The 21478-nt window shown below is 41.6% G+C and overlaps 1 long non-coding RNA gene across 1 annotated transcript in view; it reads left to right on the forward strand.

The window, feature by feature from the left end:
- LOC139669043 (uncharacterized) overlaps positions 1-8430 on the forward strand; it is a 49262-nt gene extending 40832 nt beyond the window's left edge. Inside the window, exon 3 of the long non-coding RNA XR_011697160.1 lies at positions 8344-8430. This is a non-coding gene — a long non-coding RNA (uncharacterized lncRNA). The remainder of the gene's footprint in view (positions 1-8343) is intronic.
- Positions 8431-21478: the final 13048 nt, after the last annotated feature.

A 21478-nucleotide genomic window follows, 5' to 3' on the forward strand; every position in this document is an offset into this window, starting at 1 on the left:
AGCACTCACGACATTGAATTTTTACTTCTTTTTGTCATTTCAAGTTGTCAGTAAGGCATTTAAGTATATATGCATATGCTCACTCTGGAGAGCTATAGATGTTAAGCCAACAAGGACCATGAAATATTCTGGGTTTGAATTCTTTCCTGTAAAAGGCTACTAAACCTTATCCAGTTACTTGCATTCCAATTTCACTATATTCTGCTTGGTTAATATGAGTTTGATCCCCATTTGAGGATGTCAAAGGAAGAGTTGCTATTTCCTTTGGTCGTTTACCCCATGGGTTTGTGTCTTTTACTGGAGGAGTTAGCAATGAACCTGGTAAGAGGAAAGAATAAAAGTAAGGTTTATGTTTAACTGCATAACTTTCATGTTTGGCCATTTGCTCTTCAAGTCTTTTATCTTCTTGTTTATCCCAGGAAAATAATTTCTTTATACTTCTTCAAGTAATTTCTTGATGTTTGTCCCTTTATCTGAATTTCCTTGTTCTAAGCAAGCTGATCTTCATTCTCCCACTGTAACACAATTGCTGCCCAACTGAAAAGTTTTCTGGCATCTTTCTGCCTCTCTTTCAATTTTCAAGTATCTTTTTTTTTTAATTAAAACTTAGATAACAGATTTGTCTACAGTACCCTAGTATCGGTCTTGTCAGTCTCATATGCTCTGAAAAAGTTGGTTGCCTATTCAGTCTTCCTCTGTTCAGATACTGCTCACTTCTTGTACACAGTGAAGAACAATGGAAATGAAAGTGAAAAAGTTTGTTTTTCAAGTTTGAAATGTAGCTAACTGTTTAGTATTACATGCTATGGATTTCTCAAAGTAGAAAATTAAAATATACTAGAGAGGTAAAGGAAAGAAGACAAGAGCCTGAAAATAGCCTACTGTTCCAGAATAGCTCTGAGAATAGCTTATTTCCCATATCTCTAAACCTGTTCTTAGGCTAGTCGTTTATTGGATGAAATCTCAGTTTACTTCTCCCAACAATGTCTTAGTTAAGGTCACCTAAGTGAAGTTTGAATAAAACACAGTCTGCCCCTGTTGCAGCTCTGTGCTTTCTGTACCTGCATCAAAAATAGCGTAGCCAGCAGGACCAGGGAGGTGATCCTTCCCCTGTACTCTGCGTTGGTGAGACCACACCTTGAGTACTGTGTTCAGTTCTGGGCTCCTCAGTTCAGAAAGGATATTGAGGTGCTGGAGCAAGTCCAGAGAAGAGCAACAAGGCTGGTGAAGGGACTGGAGCACAAGCCCTGTGGGGAGAGGCTGAGGGAGCTGGGGTTGTTTAGCCTGGAGAAGAGGAGGCTCAGAGGTGACCTCATCACTGTCTATAACTACCTGAAGGGAAGTTCTAGCCAGGTGGGGGCTGGTCTCTTCCCCCAGGCACTCAGCAATAGGACAGGGGGGCACGGGCTTAAGCTCTGCCAGGGGAAATTTAAGTTGGATATCAGAAAAAAATTCTTTACAGAGAGCGTAATCAGGCATTGGAATGGGCTGCCCGGAGAGGTGGTGGATTCACCATCCCTGGAGATTTTTAGATGCAGATTGAACGTGGCACTGAGTGCCATGATCTGGTAAATGGACTGGAGTTGGACCAAGGGTTGGACTTGATGATCTTGGAGGTCTTTCCAACCCAATCGATTCTATGATTCTATGATTCTATGATTTCTATTTGTGAATGTCACTGCACAGCTGCTCGTTGTTCCAGTTATCCAATCTTTCATCTTCCCACTAATCTGTGAAGAGTATGGGTGGAGCCTTTCTTTTCATTTGAAGGAGATATTGAGCCATGAATGTCTCTTTATTGCTAATTTTACTACAAAATCATGTACATGATTATTGTTTTATCACACTGACAGTGATCTACCTATATTACTCTTCTAAGTAACAGAAGATCTTGAGTTTAGGATTAGAAACAACAGCTACAAGTAGATGATTGAAAACATATTTTCAAAAAGTTCAATTTCTTCTGTCTGAAAATGACTGGCCAAACTGATATTGATCAGCTAAATTTCCAGTAGAAATTTTGAACTCTTGAGACTCTCACAACTTCATTGAGATGCTTAAAGAGAAGCAGAGATCTTGTGAGTCAATAAACATCAGAGACAATGAAGTGGATATTTCCTAATTTAATTAAAAGTGGGGTAGAACAAATCAGATATATGGAAAGACATCAGGAAAAAGGCAAAATTCTAGGGTCAGAAATTACCTAATTATAAATTCTTAGTTCCATAACAGTCCAGTGCATTTTTTATAGTGGGCCACTGGTCCATGCCTGCTCCCACTGTGGTCAATAGAAAAGACTTCAGGAAAAATCAAGACTAGAGTATTTTCAGTTGTCCTGTGGTTTATATATAGATAGATACATATACACACACATACATATATGTATATCTTTTTTTTAATGTGGTTTTCCAGGCTAGGCAAAACACAGCTTCAAAAAAAAGTCAAATCAATCTTTGCTTGTCTGTAAATTTTACTGATTCTTTGTGAGCTCCCTAGCTCTTATTTCTCTAGAGCAGGAGAATGAGGGGGATTAGCAAAATGGGGCATTATTTATTATAATCTGTACTGGGAGTGATGGCAGCCGTTGATTGATGGTAGTTTTTCATTAACAGTTAAGTAAAGCCAATAAATACAATACCCTGTGCAACGGCAGATGGTAAGCTACAGGAAGACTTTCTACCTCCACCAGTCCTCCATGTTCATATACACTTTGAAATACCAACTATAAAGAAAAGAGTTTTAAAAAGAACCACCTCTTCAGCTACCTTATTCCCACATAACTTTTATGTGTCTGGAAATGTAGTCCAAATATAAACTGCTAGGATAAAACAGACTGCTTGCAATAAAAAGGGGGAGAAAATATGCCTTTCCACTACAATTTGAGTTGTACCTACAGTGTAGTTTCTAGCCTATTTTATGGTCTTTTTCTTTGCAAAACTGAGTGGATGCCTAAACCCAGAATAAAGCACCAGCTCATGCTGAACCTCAAACTTTTACAGCTTCCTATTCCAGAATTATTAGCATAGGTTAGGGTAGAAATGCTCTTTCCTTAATGTTCTTTATGTCTATCTTGGCATTTCTCCTGAAAATTTACTCATGTTCATGATGAAATAGCTTTACACTCTGGTTACACCATAGAGAAAGAGGTGAGCTCACATGGAGAAACCTAAGCCTGGACATTTGAAGTGGAATATTTGAAGTAGAAAAACAGAATTTGATTCTTGAATCTCCGTGATATTAGCCCCTAGGAAGATGTCTCTTTTTATACCAGCATTGGTTTCTACAAGGTCTATGATTACTGGCAGAAAGTTCTTGCTGGTACCAATAACTGCACTACTTTGGATACTGTCATGATGGATATAGTATAGGATCTAGAGAGATGTTGCACATTATTTCCCAAGCATCTTGTAGTGTCTTGCATATCTAATTATGCTTATGCTCTTCGAGCATTTTAATTCATATATTGAAGAAAAAAGAAATATAAATAATGGATTGGACTAAGGTACTAAACATTTAAATAGTTCCTGAGTCTGCAGAGGTTTCTGCTGTATTCTGAGTCAGGAGCTAGTAAAAACAGCAGTGCAAGTATAGGCTCTCTCTGCCACTAACTAGGTTACCTGATGCCTGAAGCATCAGTGCAGTTTCTGTACATTATTGCTGTTATATAGTGAGAATGATGCAGCACCATATTTCCAAGTGAATGCACAAACTTCTTGAGTCATAGTTATGCTCTGAAGGGAAGGACAGAAACTCATTTTTGGTTTATCTGCTCTGCAGTGACTAGAAAGTTAAAGCAAAACAATAAAAAGATAAATCAAGGTGTCAGAGTCTGGTAAATCAATACATCCAGTAAATCATAAACTCTTCTTATTTATTGTTTTCTATGAGGAAAATCAGTGAGACATTAGAAGGCTGTTTTAAAGACTGCAATATTTATTTTCCATTCCAAGTGGTTGCAGCATCACTGAGAGTGGAATCATGTCTGCCTTTGCACATAATTACAAACAAAAAACTTTTTACTACTGACATCAGTGGAATGGATCTTAAGGAACTATTATCCTTCTCTGAGATGGCATTGTTTCCTTCTCCTGTGGAGCTCATGGTCTCCTCACTGTGAACTTCTCAGCTAAATCTATGAAATGGCAACACACACCCTCAGCAGCTGTAGTAGCTCTCCCAGCCTCTGCCAAGTGTCCAGCCCTGCACCAGGGGAACAGCACACATCTGACCTGATGTGTGATGCCAGTAGATTCCATGGTCTCAGCCAGTGCAGCCATCCACTCACAGTTTACCAGTGTATGGAAGGAGGTGTGCTAGTCTGAACCCATGCAGAGCTCTGGCTTTGTAAAGCACCCTGGCATAATTCCTCTTCAGCGGCTTTTGATTTGGCTGAGAGTAGAGGGGGGAAGGGGCTGTCTTGCTTTTTTTTTCCTCAGCTGGGCACTTCCAGCGTCATTTTCTTCTGTGCATCTTAAGTCTCCAATCAGGAGCAATTATGATAGCACATTATGTAAATATTAAAGACAATTGCAGAGCTTTAACTAAAGCCAACTCTGTTTCTTTGTCCCCTCCCTCCCTCACTCCTCTCGATGTAGTCAGGGACACAATAAACTTAATCAGCTGCCCCAAATTATGCATGCATTAGCCCGTGAGATTCAGCAAGGCCAGGCTTCTCAAGGACAAAGAAATATACTGAGCTCCAGCACCTCACTTTGTTTTCTCCAGCCATCTTTTGTGGTGCGTCATGGGAAAAATTCTAATGAGTCTCTTCATGCTGCTGGAGAAATTCCTTTCAGGCATAAGCCAGTAGCTTTCTCTACTCCTTATTTTCCAGATATGAGTGTTCTGTTACCCTGTCCTCTCATGAAGGAGGAAAGCTGCATCAGGATAGAATGGACTAGCACTGACTGATCATAATCTATAACAGTTTTGTTTTTCTGGAGCTGATTTTTCTCCCTTCTCACACTACTTGAAGCTTTTTGGCATTGCAACACACTGACGAACATGTCATTTTGCACCTATAAAACAGTTTCTCTGCATCTACTTTCACTGTTCATGGATTTGATTGTGAGTGTCATATAGTATCTTTTTCTTAATATGCTGTCAAGCTGAGGATGTGGTATGAAGTCTTCTGTTTCTAGGGAAATTTCTGGCACAGTGAAGGTGCAGTATTTACTAACCCTCCTTAAATCTTCCAGCTAGCAAAATTAGCAAATTTTCAGGAGGGAGATGCATACTACGCTTCTGACTTATCATCAGGAGGGGAGATAGATTGCACACTGACACTTTTTTCCTAATCTCTTTGGTGTGGATTTAAAGACAAAATTATTTTCATCTCTGCCTCTGGGCTCTTTCTTCTTTCTGTGACCTGTATGGCTCTGCTTCACGCTCCCTGACAGTTTCAAAGGTGCACATGCTTCAGATGAGCCTGGTTCTGTGGCTTTAAACAAATTAATTGTTTCCTGGTGCCGGATTCTGAACTGGCTGTGTGCCCCGTGTGTGTACCTGCAGAGAGCAGGAGGAATAAGGAGGGGTCAAGGAGGGGGGGCAGCTGGGGAATGTGGTCATGTTGTCCTGCTGGAGCAGTGGTTGGGCTGCTGGAGCCACCTGGAAGCATGAGCTGGTGCTCTGGGCTCTCTGCCTGCACCCTCAAGCTCGGCTGTCATTTTGAGCATCCTCTACATGGTAGGGGCAGGAAGCTGCTTTGAACAAATGGTGTGGGTGTTCTTGTTTGCTCATTGACAGAACAATAATGATGTGCTGCTCTGTGTATTAGGAGGAAAAGCCCTGAAAATGCAGCCTTCTTGGAAATACTTTTGCTTATTTATGTTAGTGTGTCAGTCTTGAATTACGAAAGCAAAACAAAAATAGGATATTTTCCTGGTCTCTGGCTGGCTTGCTCACCAATGTGTCACAAAGAGTTTAACAATAGTCATACTCAATGTGTGCCCAGTCTGGGAAAGCACCAACAGGAAATGAGGATGTAATCTGAAGTATGATATCATCCTGTCTAGAAAACCAACATCCCTCCTTTATTTCTCCAGACCAAAGACAGATATTTGCATATCTACATTGAAGCTGGTTTCCATGATAGGAATTAAATCTATACCATTTAACACACTGCTTGAGACACTATCTACTATTTTTTAGAAAATAAATACCTTGGCTTTGTTTTGACCTTTGTGAGGTCACCCTTTTGTGATCTTCTGTGAAGAAGTTGTTTCTCTAGCACAGCCCTCTGCCCATGGATGAGGAAGATGGGAATGCTCCTTCTCTGAAGTGCAGGGAACCATCCAAGAGCAGGACCCTTGCAAGGAATCACATCAACAAAAGGAGTCAGGTCTGGAGAGGCTCAAGGGAGAAAGGAAAAAAATCTGGGTTTGCCATCTATGCAAATCAGCTTGTGCACACCAAGGTGCATTCAGAGGAGTTCCCCAGCAAAGCTGAGAATTTGATATTCCTATTTCTGCTGTGTACTACCCAGGATTTTGTTTTCACTGGCAGGACAGTGTTAATTTTAGTGTGGATTAGCTTCCTTTAGTTTCCCAAGGTCAGCTGAGTGTCAGGTGCATCCCATTGGTTTGGGACACAATACTTACTTAATTTGTCTGTCTAACAACAAAATCCAAAGGTACTGATGCCAAAAGGGTTTTTGTTCTGATTTTCACATTTTGTAGATTTTAGGAGCACAGTAACTGTAGCAAATGTAGATGTATTGTGCTAATATTCTGGCAGCCTAAGTTCATTGTTTATACATCCTAACCCTTAGCATTTATCAGTAGCTCAAATTCTCTTAGTTGCTTAGTCTCTTTTTCAAGGTAAAGAGCTGAAGGATATCAAAAGGCCTACAGAATGAAACATAAACTTAGGTCAGAGTGACCCAGAAGTCAGAACTGGATGAACTCCAAGGGACCTTTGTGTGCCCGAGGAAGAGGAGCTGATGAAGACAGAGGGTCTTGATGAGCCCAGACCCAATTCCAGGGGTTGGACCTGGGCTGGACTGAGAAATGTGTAAAGCAATGATTGGAGGGATCTTATTATAAAAACCGTGGAAACTAGAACTGGAGAGCACATGCATGTCATCATGTATTTCTGTGGGCTGTAGGCCTGTGATATTAAAGGACCTTTACTTTTTAATTTACCCTACACTAACGCGGCTCAGAGTTCTGCTTTGGGAGGGGGTCACTCACAGCATCAGTACCTAGGCCCTGTGAGGATTTTAAGTGATGTAGGTGTGACTTATTACTTCCCACTAATGCTACTGGTTTTGTGAAGGCACAATTCTTAGGTTTTTACTGCCTAAACCATGCAACACCATACTAGGAATAGAGTAATTACTGACAACCAAGGTTTTTATTCTTCTGGCTGCACTTTAAGTCCCAGTTTTCTAAGCCCTGTCCTAGTTCAGCAGGTGGGACCAGTTATCATTGTGTAGGGGTGATCAAAGCTGTGTATTCTGCCCCCTCTACTCGTTTCCCAAGGACAATGGACCATTAGCAGCAGCTGCCCAGGGAGTCATTAGTACCTTCACACCCAGCCTGAGGGGGTGTGGCTGCTAATGGGTCATCAACAGTTCAAAAATACCCCATGACTCCCAGAGTTACTCACCCATTGTGTGAGTCCCTGCTCTGGGGGAGGGACTGGGTGCTCCTTGAGGTTACATAAGTGGTGGGTAAGAAGACCTTGGGAACTTCTTGTTGGATCCAGAGGAGCAGCAGGACCTTGACAGGAGGTGATCACCACTCTCGACCAGACTATAAGCCATCACCTGCACTAACAGGTTTTTTTCACTTCCTTTTGCTTTGGTCTTGGGGGAACCATGTGGGTCTTAGCACAAGGGCAAACAAACCCTTTTGGGTTTGTGCCCCAGGACACTGGGTTATACTGCAGGGTTTTGTGAGTTGAAAGCAATTTCCCTTTGTGTCAGTGTATTTATTGTAATATTATTAAATTGTAGCTCTCTTGTGCTGAGTTCATTTCTCCTGCTGGTTTGCCTTTAAACCAGCACAGCCCATAAAATCTGAGCTTATGTGGATACATGTTCTCCTTCCTCTGCCATAATATACCAAGGTGTAATACACTTCTCACCAGAAAATGTTGGCAAACAAGTGAAGAAATGAATTTTCAATCAGAAGTAAGATGAACTCTTAAAATTAGCGAGACTAAGATGATTTTAAACATATCATGAGTAGGAAATTTTGTATTGATTTATCTGGTAAATGATCTTCTTCCCCTTAAGCCTAGAACAAATAAGAATACAATAGCTACTAAATCTTGTGACAATCTCATCTTCATGTTTTAAGGATCTGCCATTCATCATTTACATTTAATCTTCTGTTTCAGGGGGAAGGTGTCCTTTCATCTGGCTGGCTACCTATTTTTATGGAGCAGTTTTCAGAATTTAGTGGTAAAAAGAGAAAGAAAGTGTCAATAATAAAGTTGCAAATGTTCTGCATTTTACATCTTGGCAATGGCTGCTTGTCCGTTGTGTAACTGTTATTTGTTTGGGGGTTTAATGCTCAGATTTCCCTTGCACGACTAATGCACTGAAAACCCAAAGGATTTGACTTTGTTGTGATAAGCCAAAATCTCCACTGAAGGAAATGAAATGAATTTCCTGAATCTCTGGACAAAAGTTACTACAATAGCTTTAGTACAGTTTTGTTAAAGAGGCTTATTGAAAAAAGGCACTGGAGAATTGTCCCATGTACTGCTGCACTACTAGAAGGTAAAAGTCCTCTGCATGTTGGTAAGTAGCAAGTCTTGTTGAGCAGGTCTTCAAAATCCCAGGTGAAGCGAATGGGAAGTGAGTGCCTCATAAAGAGATTGCAATAGCACTGCAGGTGTGAAGGGAAACCAGAGATCTGAGCACTAGGCTATACAGAAGGGGAAATAATTGTTCTCTTATGTGCCTATGGAAGGAGGAAAGAGAAGAATCTGGTGTTGGACAGCTGAATCCCTCAAAACACTTTAGTGGACGGAAAAAGATGGTTTAGAAAAAGGCAAGGCAAATGTCAGGTCTGCCACCAAACTGTGTTATGCAACATTGCACCAGGTACAAGTGCAATACAGTGTATATACAGTTAATATTAACCTTGATATACAGTTCACAAAAGGAGAGATAACTATCACAAAACACTGTGATTTGCAGAGAAGCCCTCCAGGCTAGAAGGAATAAGGTAGTAGAAGGAGTATAATAGAGGTATAATTTTATTACTGTGATCACAAGGCATAAGCTAGCTGGTGAGGGAAGGAAGAGACAGGGAAAAAAAAAGTGTTTGAAGCATTCAAGTAGTTCTTGTTAGGTCCTAGCATCAAACTATTGTAAAACTAGGGCAAGATGCCCATTTATTCATCAAAGCACTTCCCCTTGCTGCAACACACTGGTGAGAAAACTGTGAAGTTAATGGCACTATTAAAGAGATGTGGAATTGTCTTGCTTCTGCATTTTCATAAAAACGAAGGCAGAGGACATATTAAGAGCTAATCTGGTATTAGTCCTAGTGTACTATTTCCAACAGGGGGGAAAAAAAAGGACAAAAGAAGGAACAGAAAATGATTCTGCTCCTGAAACAAAAGTGTGGGTTGAAGTTTACACTAGTGCTGTACTCTCTGACTTCCAGACAAGAGAATAGATGGTCTGGCCAGGTAAGACACCTTGGAAAAAAGGCACATTGCAATTGAACCTATAGATAGATTTTGCCAAAACTTCATGTAAAAGGATGCTGTTTCTGCAGAATGCAAAGGTTTTGGAGGATTGGCAAATTTTAAGAGGTTCATTTTCCTCATCTCCCCACTCTCCTGGCTTTTGTGAGGTTTTAAAACAAAACCTCTTCCTGTGTTGTCTGATGCTATATCTCAGCTTTTTCTCTACTCAGCTTGAGGCTGCTAACTCCATCACCTTAACTTTTAAGCTGACAGAATTGCAAATAGTATCATGCCACTAGCCATAGTGAAGTATAGCCTGAAGAGTCCTCCTTTCCAGCACAAACTTGGAGCTCCAGATCTGGTCTGCCTTTAGGTTAAAACTTTCCAATCCTTTTGGACTGCTCACATATAGATGGACAAAGAAAATTCCCAATGACCTGGTGCAGAGTGTAAGCTTCTTAATACTTTGAGTTTCTCTTTGAGAAATGAATGCAATTCATAATTGTCTCTCAGAGTCACATGGAGAAGAGGTACCACTTGCACTTTTTGAACTAGTTTTCCTAAGGTTCTGTTGTAGTTTTACAGTATGGAAAGAAAGTTTTAGATCTTCATCTTTCTACTTAGGCCACAAACTCTCTGTTTTTTTCTTTCTCTGTTTGTCAGTGATGTAAGATTTAGAACTACAATAAAGTACTTATGCACCACATATACTACCAGGCTCTGACCTGCTTCTATATTATATATCTGGGTGGCATGCAAAGGTACAACCTGTGGACTGCAGTCCACTTGCAGTTGGGCCTTGAAGAAGAACATAAGGACTGATGGCTTTCAGACCCAGAAATAGGATGACAGCAGGCAGGGATGAAGATTTCTACAGAGAAATAACCAACTCGAGCACTCAAGTAAGTTTATATTTTATATTTTTCAAATACAAATTATCTTGGTAAAGGTAAAAGTCTGACATGCAGTTGTAGGAAACAAAGAATTGATCATTGAGATCAGCTGTCTTGACACAGATACTGCTCTTATTGGGGAATTACAATTACAGGCCTGTAGGCCAAAAAGGATATCTTTTCTAATTTCAGTGTTGGCTAAGCTTTTTAGATTTTCTCAAAAATACAATATGTGTAAGCTGAGTAACCTATCTGAACAGTTGGGTCATCAATGTTTCCATCATAGCCCCTTACAAATAAGCCATCCGATTTCCACACCTAGGTTTGCTAAACTTACAGTTAGGGCATCCACCACAAGCCCCATGAGCTTGCCTTTGCAGATGGTTGATAGAGGCAAGTTTGTACACTGCTTGGAGAAAAAATAAAAAAGACCAAACAACCTTTATTGGTGTTTACATCTGTAAAATCTGCCTTCAGAATTACTCCGTTGTGTCACTGCTGTGCTGCATTGTTTTCTATTGCCATTTGGCTGTTTGGAATAAATGAAAATTATCTAGTCAATGAAAAGGCTCCCTGGGTATTAATAGTGTCAGTACAATGAGATAACTATCTTCTGTTATCACAGAATATCACTCTCTTCCCCCCCCCCCCCCCCCCTCCCCCCAATGGGAACTGTTAATCCAATGCTGCAATGCTTCCTTTGGAAGAAAGGATGTAAAGAGATGTGTATAAATCTGGAGTGGTTGATTTGAAGGCAGCAGCATTGAGCCACCTGTAATGGAGGCTTGCTTCTTAGTGTCTTTTCAGTGATGCTGAGTTGAAATCTATGTGTGTGGTGTAACATCTTTGCGCTCTCTCTGTCCCTGGTTTGAAATTCATGTGCTAATTCTTGATGACTGCACAAGCACTTCCTGCTCTGTGTAAAACTGAGCAACCTTGCCTGCCCTTCCTCTTGATTTCTATTTAAAACCTATTGAGGAACTCAAACACTTATCATGGAAATGGGGTGGAGGGAGGGGAAAGAAGGAAAATCTCCCCAAGAGTGACCTGTCAGGCTAGACTCTCTCCACCAATTAAAAGAAGGGTATCTTTTTTTCTGAATACTCCTCTAAAAACTTAAATGCAGACAGTGAGGAGCATGCCCTGAGGGAGGCTGTAGGGAGGACAACATGCCTGAGGGAGTCACAGTGACTTGAGGTGTAGTTATCTTGACTTGCAATCTTCTCCTTAATTGTATTGTGAGTTGGGCTTCAAGATGGAGATTTAAAGTGGTATTAAAAGTCTATAGAAGTTCATAGGGAGCTCCCCACAGGTAGCAGTCTGAAGTGGAAAGAGAAATGCTATCTCAGGATACCTGCTTCCTCTCATTATGTCCCTGCAGCTTGCAGGATGGATGAATTTCACAAAGGGAAAGTGCCAGATTCAGCACCTGGAATGGGGAAACCCTGGATGTACAGGCAGATTGCAGAATGAGATACTGGAAAGTAGTGCTGCAGAAAGAGACCTGGGGGAATTGGTTGATGGCAAGTTGCATATGTGTCAGCAGTGCCCTGGCAGCCAGGAGGGCTAACCGTGTCCTGAGGGGCATCAGTGACCCATCACCAGCCAGACCAGGGAGGGGATCGTTCTGCTCTGCTCTGCATTGAGGCAGCCTTCGCCTTGGATATTGTGTGCAGTTTTGGGCACTGCAATATAAGAAAGGCATTAAGCTCTTAGAGAGTGTCCAAACGAGGGCAACAAAGGTGGAGAAGAGCCTTGAGGCGAAGCTGTATGAGGAGGAGCTGAGGTTACTTGATCTGTTCAGCCTGGAAAAGAGGAGACTAAGGGAAGACCTCATTGCAGTCTTCAACTTCCTTATGAGAGGAAGAGGAGGGGCAGGCATTGATCTCTTGTCTGTGATGACCAGTGACAGGAGTCAAGGGCATGGCCTGAAGCTCTATCAGTGGAGGTTTAGTTTGGATATTAGGAAAAGGTTCTTTGCTTAGAGGGTGATTGAGCACTGGAACAGGCTCCCCAGGTAAGTGGTCACAGCACCAAGCCTGCCACAGTTCAAGAAGCATTTGGCTGATACTCTCAGTCACATGGTGTGACTCTTGGGCATGGTCCTGTGCAGGGCTAAGGGCTGGACTTGATGATCCTTGTGGGTCCCTTCCAACTCAGCATATTCTGTGATTCTGTGTCATGTGAAGCTGAGGCAGACTCATGCCCTGCCATGGGAAAGGAGTCTGTGGTTTTGGGAGACAGAGCAATTGGACCTCCTGATAGGCAGAATTGTCAGGAAGGGGTGAATGTCACCACAGTTTGTCTCAATGAGATCTTTGAGGAAGTGAGAGTAATGATAACTTTGTCATTTTGAGGACCTCTGCCTCCACAGCCTGACAGGCAAGAAAATAAAAAGTAGAGACAGAGAATCACAAGATTTATAAGCTACTCAATTTAGAATTTGGCAGGTATTTTTACATAAAAACTAACACAGATCTACTATGCAGTATCGGATATATCTGACTTATTCTTTTGCCACTTTAATAAGAGTCCAAGAATGCATTTTAATATATTGTACTTGCTAATCTTAGTAACATGGCTATGGCTTATTATTAAAAATACTTACAATAATAATTCTAAATTTTTACACAGAACAGACCAGTTCTGGCCTCAATGGCTGTATCTCTACCAGCAAATAAACCAGACCAGGGCTCCTTCTGCAGTCCTGGCAGCAAGTGGCACAACTTGCAATCATATAAGTAAACCATCTTCCTCCCAAAAGAAAGTAATCCCATCAATAGTTCCCTTTTTGAAAAATCATCAGCATCAAAACATGCCCCCAGTATTGCCTGGGACTGCTGGCACAGGCCAAAACTGTGCCAATAAACAGACCACCAGATAAACGTGCAGATGCTCAGGTGCCAGTGATGGGATCCATGCCCTGGACCATTTCAGTTTGCCACTGTAGTTGTAGAGACTGTGATGCCTAGGGTTATTTATGTCCTGTGCTGATTTTCCAGAGTCATGGCTCGTGTTCTGCTGTGCACACATAAAGATTTGGAAAATGCAGCACCTTTTGTGGGTGGCTCATGATAAACAAGACAGCCACAGTAAAGCTTTATTCCCTTGGCTATAAATGGAAAAATAGAGTCATCTCTTCTCTTGCCATTGCCAACTGGTTCCCAGACCCTGTGGAGAGGCAGGCACCATCCATTCCCTGCTCAGCTGGCTGGCAAGTTTCTGCACAACACAGTAACTGGCAGTCCCTACTTTTCCTCCTCTGCCTCACAGAGGCCATTTGCATCTTTTGAGAGACACAGCAGCTCCCTGGTGCTTCAGTTGCTCCTTCCCTCTGGCAAGGCTTCCCCAGCTGTTGGGTGGTGAGTGCTGCATGCCAGGAGCACACAGAGGGTCAGGGGTCTGCTTCTCCACAAAGTCCAGTCACCCCACCAGCTGGTCCCAGCATGGACTGGTGGGCTGTACAGGGAGACACAGAAAAGGATGCCTGATATACCCAAGAACTGTAGGCAGTTTGTGAGATATATTTTAGCTAAGCACTCTTTTAGCCTGGTTCACATTTACTCATTGAATGCAACATCATGTGAAGTGGGGTGTAGAAAGACAAAAAGCAGCAAGCTCTTGCTGTGTTTGTCTAACTTGACCATTGCTTCCATTCAAATTACTTTTTCTGTGTTTTATAGAAACTGCCTAGTAAGGTCTCAGGAGCAGCTCCAGGATTTGGTAAGGGATTGACTAGGCACAATTCACATTAGGCTTCAGCAGGCTTAGCTGTTCACTCCAGTTGTGTCCATTACAGGGAGCAAGAACCCTTGGCAGGTGCTTCTGGATAGCCTTGCAGCTGCCTCAGTACCTCCTGTTGCAAAAGGAATCCAAGAGGTTGAAGATGAGTTTAGCACCTTTCAAAAAACAAATTGCTTTTATAGGAGTCACAGTCCAGCTCCACTGCTTAGAGCCACTGATGAGGATGTGATTTAGAGGGCTGTTTGAGCAGGTGTTGAGTAGGTTCTATGCCAGTTCAAATCTGTATCTCTCAAATGGGTTGGGGAGAGAAGGCACTTCTGCTTTCGATCAAGTTAATGAACTCTCCAACTGTGCTGGCTGGAGCAGATCTGGGGATAAAAATATAGCCTTGTCTGTCTTTTCTGAGTGCTGTACAAATATTGCAGCACATTGTATGAGAAATGTGAAACTCTGAGACCAATATACAGGATTCATAACTTAATTTCTTTTCAAAAAACTATTAATAGGAAATCAAACATCAATTTAACATAAGCAGAGTGTGGATGCCAGCCTTCCCTTTATAGCACAGCATATGCATGTCTTCAGTCAGCTTAATTACTGCTATGGCAGTATTGAAAATTAAAAGAAAACTTCCACCAGCATTATAAAGGTGGAAAATCCTGTAGAATCTTGGGTTTTGCTGAGCTATTTGGAGTTCACAGAAAACTTAAATTCAGTAGGAAAAAAAAACCTTTCTGTTGTCCACTGAGACTTGATTGTTTGATAGCAAAGGCAAGTCTGGCAAAGAACCAGGGAAGTGAGAAATTCCAGTTAAAGAGCTTGGGTCTTTTTTTTTTATTTTTTCCAAGAAACAAAAGACCATGTCCTTGTCAGATGACATCAATGCATTTACTGAGGGCTGATTAGAAGGTTGTTGAGAGAAACTCTGGCTAAATTACAGAACGAAGTCTTGCTTATGCTCCTGCTGGACTTCCCCTAATTTGCTGTTGCATTTAGGAATGGTATTCCCCAGTTTAGTATTCCCACTGAAACATGTCAAACCACACGCTACTTGCTTACTCCTCCCTCCCCCTGGGATGGGCTGGAGAGGAGAAATTGGAGGCACTAAAGGTAAAACTTGGGTATTGAGATAAGAACAAATTAACTTGAAACAGCAGTGAAATAAGAAATGAAGAGTAACAGCAACAATAACAATAAAAAGGTGTACAAGAATCACACCACATGGAAAAGCCCTGATGATATCTGACTGCACAATTCTACCCTGACTGGAAGGTAAGGTGATATGGAAAACCGCCAGGTCCTAGCTATGCCACTCCTGGCTGCTGAAAAAATGAACTCTGTCTGGGCCAGAACCAAGGCATTAGCCACCACTTATTTTACACCATCTACATTATGCCCTGATCCTACACCTTCCAACTAGATATTTACATACACACTTATATACATATATACATATATGTATATATGTATACACACATGGACAAGTATCATTTTCACAGTCAATGGAAGTGGTATGTTGAGTTTGTTTCAACCATGATTGTGGGATCTATCTGTCCTAGATCTCTTCCAGGGCCAAGGGCTGGTATGCTGTCTGCTGGTTGAAAGCTGGATCAGGAGCTCACAACTCGTGTATCTGGAGCAATCCATGCTCATTGTCCATGGTAGTTATGACATACAGTGGCAGTGTCCTACAGCAACCAGTATTACACAATTCGACATTACAGACTGTTCTAACCTGAAAATTAAGTACCCTTGAGGTACATGTTGCATTTCCCTGTCCCTCTGCATTATCCACCCAGATCCTTGAGTAAAAGCAGTCCCGTGGATGGGTTTGCCTTTGCTTAAGGCAGGACTAATCCCAACTGTTTTCCATGTCACATTCCTCATACACATCATGGGGGCTTTATCCCTTTCTGTGGTCTGGGGAGGTTTTGATTGGGCAGGGCCAGCTCAGTTTGTAGTGCTTGTAGTGTTAACCAGGTGGCCTCTTGCTAAATGTGCATCCCAGTGTTTGAAGGTTGCACTATCAATCATCGCTTTCAGTGTGGTGTTCAACAGTCCATTGTATTGTTCAATATTCCCAGAGGCTGGTGCAGGATAGGCAATATGATATACTTCTCCCCTTTCTCAAAAACTTCCTCTGCTGTCTTCCCCCACATGATGATGTCATCAATGTATTGCAACGGTTCAGCAGCCTCACCCTTTTCTAGTTCAGTCTCCATCAGCCCATGGCAAATGGTGGGGCTGTGTTTCCCCTCTGAGGAAGTCATTTCCAGGTGTACTGGACATCCCTCCAGGAATCAAACTGTGAATTGCACTCTTCTCCTTAAAAAAATGGAGAAAAATCCATTAGCAATATCAATGGTGGCACTACTTTTGCTGCCTTGAACTCCGGTTCATACTGAAGTTCCAGATATCCAGCACAGCAGCACTCTATGCTGTTGTGACTTCATTCAGGCCATGACAGTCTGCTGTCAGTGTCCACTCCCCACTGGAATTACACACCACTGGCCATATAGGACTATTAAAGAGGGAGCGAGTCTTGCTGACTGAAGGACCAGTTTCATGAACTGGCTGTCCAGTTCATGAATCATCCCATGGATAAGGGTCATGGAGTTCCAGTTGATGCACTATTGTCAATAGTGCACCCTTGTGGTAGCAATTGGTACCTATTGTTCTTCAACCCTCAACAGTCCCACAGCAGAAGGTCTTCAGAGAGACCAGGTAAGGTATTCAGCTATCCAATTTCCTCTCCACAGCAGCTGTCTCAAAAGTCCAACAATGCTCTTGACTCTTGGGTTTGTTTTTTTTCTTGAAAAGGCTGTGGCAGGAAACAAGAAAATCTGGCCTAGTATCAAGAAAGTGCTGTTGTCTTGGAAAGTTTGCAAACCTACATTTCTTCATCACGAACTGTATTTAGTTCAGTAAGGAGGAAGCGTATTAGAGAAGAAAAATATCTACATGACAATCCATGTGCATGTGCATGTGTGTGCGTGTATGTGCGTGTGTGTAAAACTGCATGTAAGACAAGCTTAAAAAAAACCTGTGGATAAAATTTTCAAAAGACTTCTTGTCCCTGTTTCAATATAGGAAGCATACAGCAGATTCTTGCAACTTTTACTTAAGACTTTCACCTCTCTACATTGAAGAGGAGATGAGTTTGTGCGTGGATTATCATGTAGATCACAGCAACACCACCCTGTTTACACTGACTGCTGCGACTACAGCTGTGGGTATCACAAGTTAAAATTTGTCCTTCTGGCTCCTGGATGTCTGTCCTGCCTGCACCTTAGCCTAAGGAGGATGATGTCTACTAGTTGAGCTGAATCTTCCTTTCCTGAGCAGCCACTACTGGGGACAAAATCACAAATTCCTGTTATGTTCTACTCCACCTTGCTGAGTGAAGCTGTGTATTTAAGCACTCATTACTTACACACAGGACTGAAGTATTGAACTGTTTAACATGGTAGCTAGCAACCGGAAAGCTCTTGTCTTCGATGATGTTAAATATGTCCCTAGCAGGGCTAGGCAATGTAGAAGGAAGACCAAGAATGATACCACTAGAGAGGGTAAGTTGTTGGTGGGAAGTGATGCCAAAGGGGTTTTCTGATTTTTCGTTTTTATAGATTTTAGAAGTATTTGTAACTGCAGCAAATGTAGTGTTCATATTTATAACAGCTTATGTTCATTGTTTATACATCCTAACCCCTACCACAGATTAGTAGCTCAAATTCTTTTAGCTATTTAGGCTCTCTTCAAGGTACAAGAGCTGAAGACTATCAGAAAGGCCTGCAAAACAAGACCAAACGTAAACCAACAACCTTGGGTCTAAGAACACTGAAAAAACTCCAAAGCCCGAGGAAGAAGAGAATGAAGAACAGAGGGTCCCAGTCCCAGTGACTCCAGCCCCAAAATCCTGGGGGATGGCACAGGGGTGGGACTGGGGCTGGACTGAGAGATGTGTAAACTGGGGATTGGGTGGGCAATATTATAAAACCCATGGAAATCAGTGTTCTAGGAAGAAGTGGGCAGCATGAAGATGACATCATGTATTCCTAAAAGCCCCAAGCCTGGCCATTAAAGAATGTACCTTTTTATCTTATCCTACATTAACTTGGCTCGAAGTCCTGTTTTTGGGGGCACTCACGGCAACAGAAGGAATGGCCAAAGCTAAAGAAGAGCTTGCACAGAAAAAGAGAATGAAAAATAATTTTGACTGGAATAAAATGTTGGCTGCCACTGGGGGGATATTTTGGAGTATTTTCACAGTATGCTTCACAGTATTTTCATTTCTAAATTCACATCAGCATCACCAGAGATAGCTGTTGAGTTTTATGGAGACATCAAAAGGAGACAATAATAGAAAACACCTCTCTAGCCATTTTTCATAGAAAAAAGGAAAAGGACAGATGACTAAGGGTAAATATAGAAGATGGTAGAAGAATAAAAGAAACCACATGCAGCAGGGAAGGGAACAGAATGGACTTTCAAAATTATCTGACCTATACTTAAGCATTAGTTCATAGTCATGAGGAGACTAGAGCAGGACACAGCATGAGGATGCATTATTGTTCTTGTTCAAACCTTGTTTACAACAGTATCACCTAAAATTCACTGAATTTGTGTTAGAGACTTTTGCAAAGGCTGTGTGTTATATACTTCCACCTAATGTGTGAGCTTTGAAGAGATAATTAAAAATGGTTTCCCTATTTCATAGAGTTCAGCTGTACTTCCATTCCCTGTGGACATGCAGCACAACTGTGTGCATGGCCACCTGCAGAGCAAATCCACCTAACAACTAACATGGGGAGAAAATCTTTCTGCCAGATCCACACTTCCATCTCTCAGTGCCTGAGCTGGTTTGTGCCAGTTCAGAGCACTCATCATTGTGCACATGTCCTAGTCAGAGTGGCCAGGAACAGCTTATTACTGTGTGGGTGTAACCTAAACTGTGTATTCTACAACCCCTATGTCATTTCTAAGAAATGGTTAATAATGGATCATTTGCAGCAGCTGCCCAGGGCACACCTGACCCCTCAGGCTACAAGCTGGGTGTTAGAGAACCCTGTGAGACAGGGTCTTCATACCAATGACTCAGGTGTGATAACTCCCCTCTGGGGAGGCGTTAGCACCTTCACACCCAGCCTGAGGGGTTTTGTCTGCTAATGGGCCATCAAGGATTCCAAAAATATCCCATGACTCACAGAGTAAATCACCCATTGTGACACTCCCTGCCCTGGGGGAGGTATTAGGCATTCCCACCTGAACCTTAGCATATATAATATTGGGGTTTGGGGAATTTGGGTACCACTCTTTGGATCCAGAGAAGGACTAGAACCTCAACAGGACTGCAACTGTCACTCTCGACCAGACTGCAACCATCATCCTCACCAGCAGGTTTTCCTTTCCTTTTAGTTTGGACTCAGGGGAACCATGTGGGGCTCAGCATAGGGTCTAATGAATATTATTCTGTTTGTGCCTTAGAGTGTTGAGTTATACTTCTGTTTTTTGTGGGTTAAAACTAATTTATCTTTGTAGCATTGCATTTATTGCAGTATTTTTTTATTAAATTGTAACTCTGGCTTATAATCTCTTTTGAGTTGGGTCCATTTGTCCTGCACGTTTGCTTTTAAATCAGCATAACACATAATATCTTGATTAAATACCACAATTATACATAACATACCCAGCATGGAAGGGAACCTTGATGGTGAGGTTGTGTCTGTTACTGGGGTGGTATATGCAGTAGAAGTGATGAGCAGACAGCTGGAGACGGCATTATCCCAGGATTGTCTTTTGTGCCAAGAGTTTCCATGGAATGTTTTGAGAACCCCTGTGTACAGTGTAAGATGCAAACAATGAAACATTAAAATTGTGAAAATAGTAGACTGGCAAGTGGAGAAATGTTAGCAAGGACTCATATTCACATGATTTTTAGTAACTCCTTTATCCTTTCAGATTTCTTCTAAACGTTGTGGTTTCCCTCTCTATACTGGGGATAGTGTTGCTTTTCTTTCCTATTAGATATGGTATATTTTTGATGTCCAGACCAAGAAGAATACAATCCTTTTCCCTTGATCAAGTGTGTTTTTCTCCTTGCTAGATGGATAGCTGTTTTGGTTCCATTCAGCTAATGTTACATATACTTCACAGGGTTTTGTTCTCTTCTAAAATTTGTGGGACTGAGATTGGTTTGTTACTCACACATAATACAAGCTGAGAGGAGCCATAATGCAGGAGTATGATTACAGAGAATAATTCATAATTTTTTTCTTCTAGGCAAACAGATGCAGTTTGAAAATACTCTGTTTGCAAGGATGGCTATCCATTTTCAGCCCATAGCAAGCCTGAACCATTAAGGAGTTTTAGGTTGTAAGAGGGTTCAGGCAGCTGCCCTGGTCATTTTCAGTCTCCAAAGGTACAGCAGAAAAGTTGTTAAAGGGAAGAGCCATGTGCTAGAAATAGGAAAATATTAAAGGAATGAGCAAAGGAAGGGGGTGTTGGTTTTCAATCCTAGTTTTGTGGTCTCCTTTTTTTCTCTCTCTGAAATCAAGGATAAAAATATCTATATCCTCAGAGAGGATTGTAAGCATCAAATATTTTATAAATCATGTTTAAAATTAGTCTAGGCATAAAAAAATCCCTACAAATGCAATCCAAGAACCATAAAAAGAATTTTAATTTCTTGGACAGAAAACCAGCCAGATTCAGTGAGACTAAAACTAGACACTAAAATATGTTAAATTATGGTGGTCATTTTAGGGTCAGTGGGGTAAGAGAGAGATTTTTAAAATGAAGTCTAATATCTTTTTTTTATCCTAACCAAGCATCTGAAAAAAAACCTCAGTTACATTCACAGTTCTGTTTGAAATGATGAAATGCAAATGCATCCTTCCCTGTAGGGGCTTGTGTGCTCAGGATCCTTCCAACCTTTAGCAGAGCTCTTCCTACCTCAGTAGAAAAATGGCCTGGTTATGCACAGGAAAAACCCTTCCAGAGCTGAAAAATAGCATTGAAGATGTGGACAGGTTGAAGAGGATGCAGAGAAGGGCTACAAAGATAACCAAAGAACTGGGAAGCCTGCTATATGAGGAAAGGCTGAGAGAACTGGGTTTGTTAGCCTGGAGAAAAGAAGGTTTAGAGGAAGCCTTATTACCATGTCTCAACATTTAGAGAAAGAACATGGAGACTGT

This window comes from Pithys albifrons, chromosome 2 (genome assembly GCF_047495875.1).
Source record: "Pithys albifrons albifrons isolate INPA30051 chromosome 2, PitAlb_v1, whole genome shotgun sequence".
Lineage (NCBI taxonomy): Eukaryota > Metazoa > Chordata > Aves > Passeriformes > Thamnophilidae > Pithys > Pithys albifrons.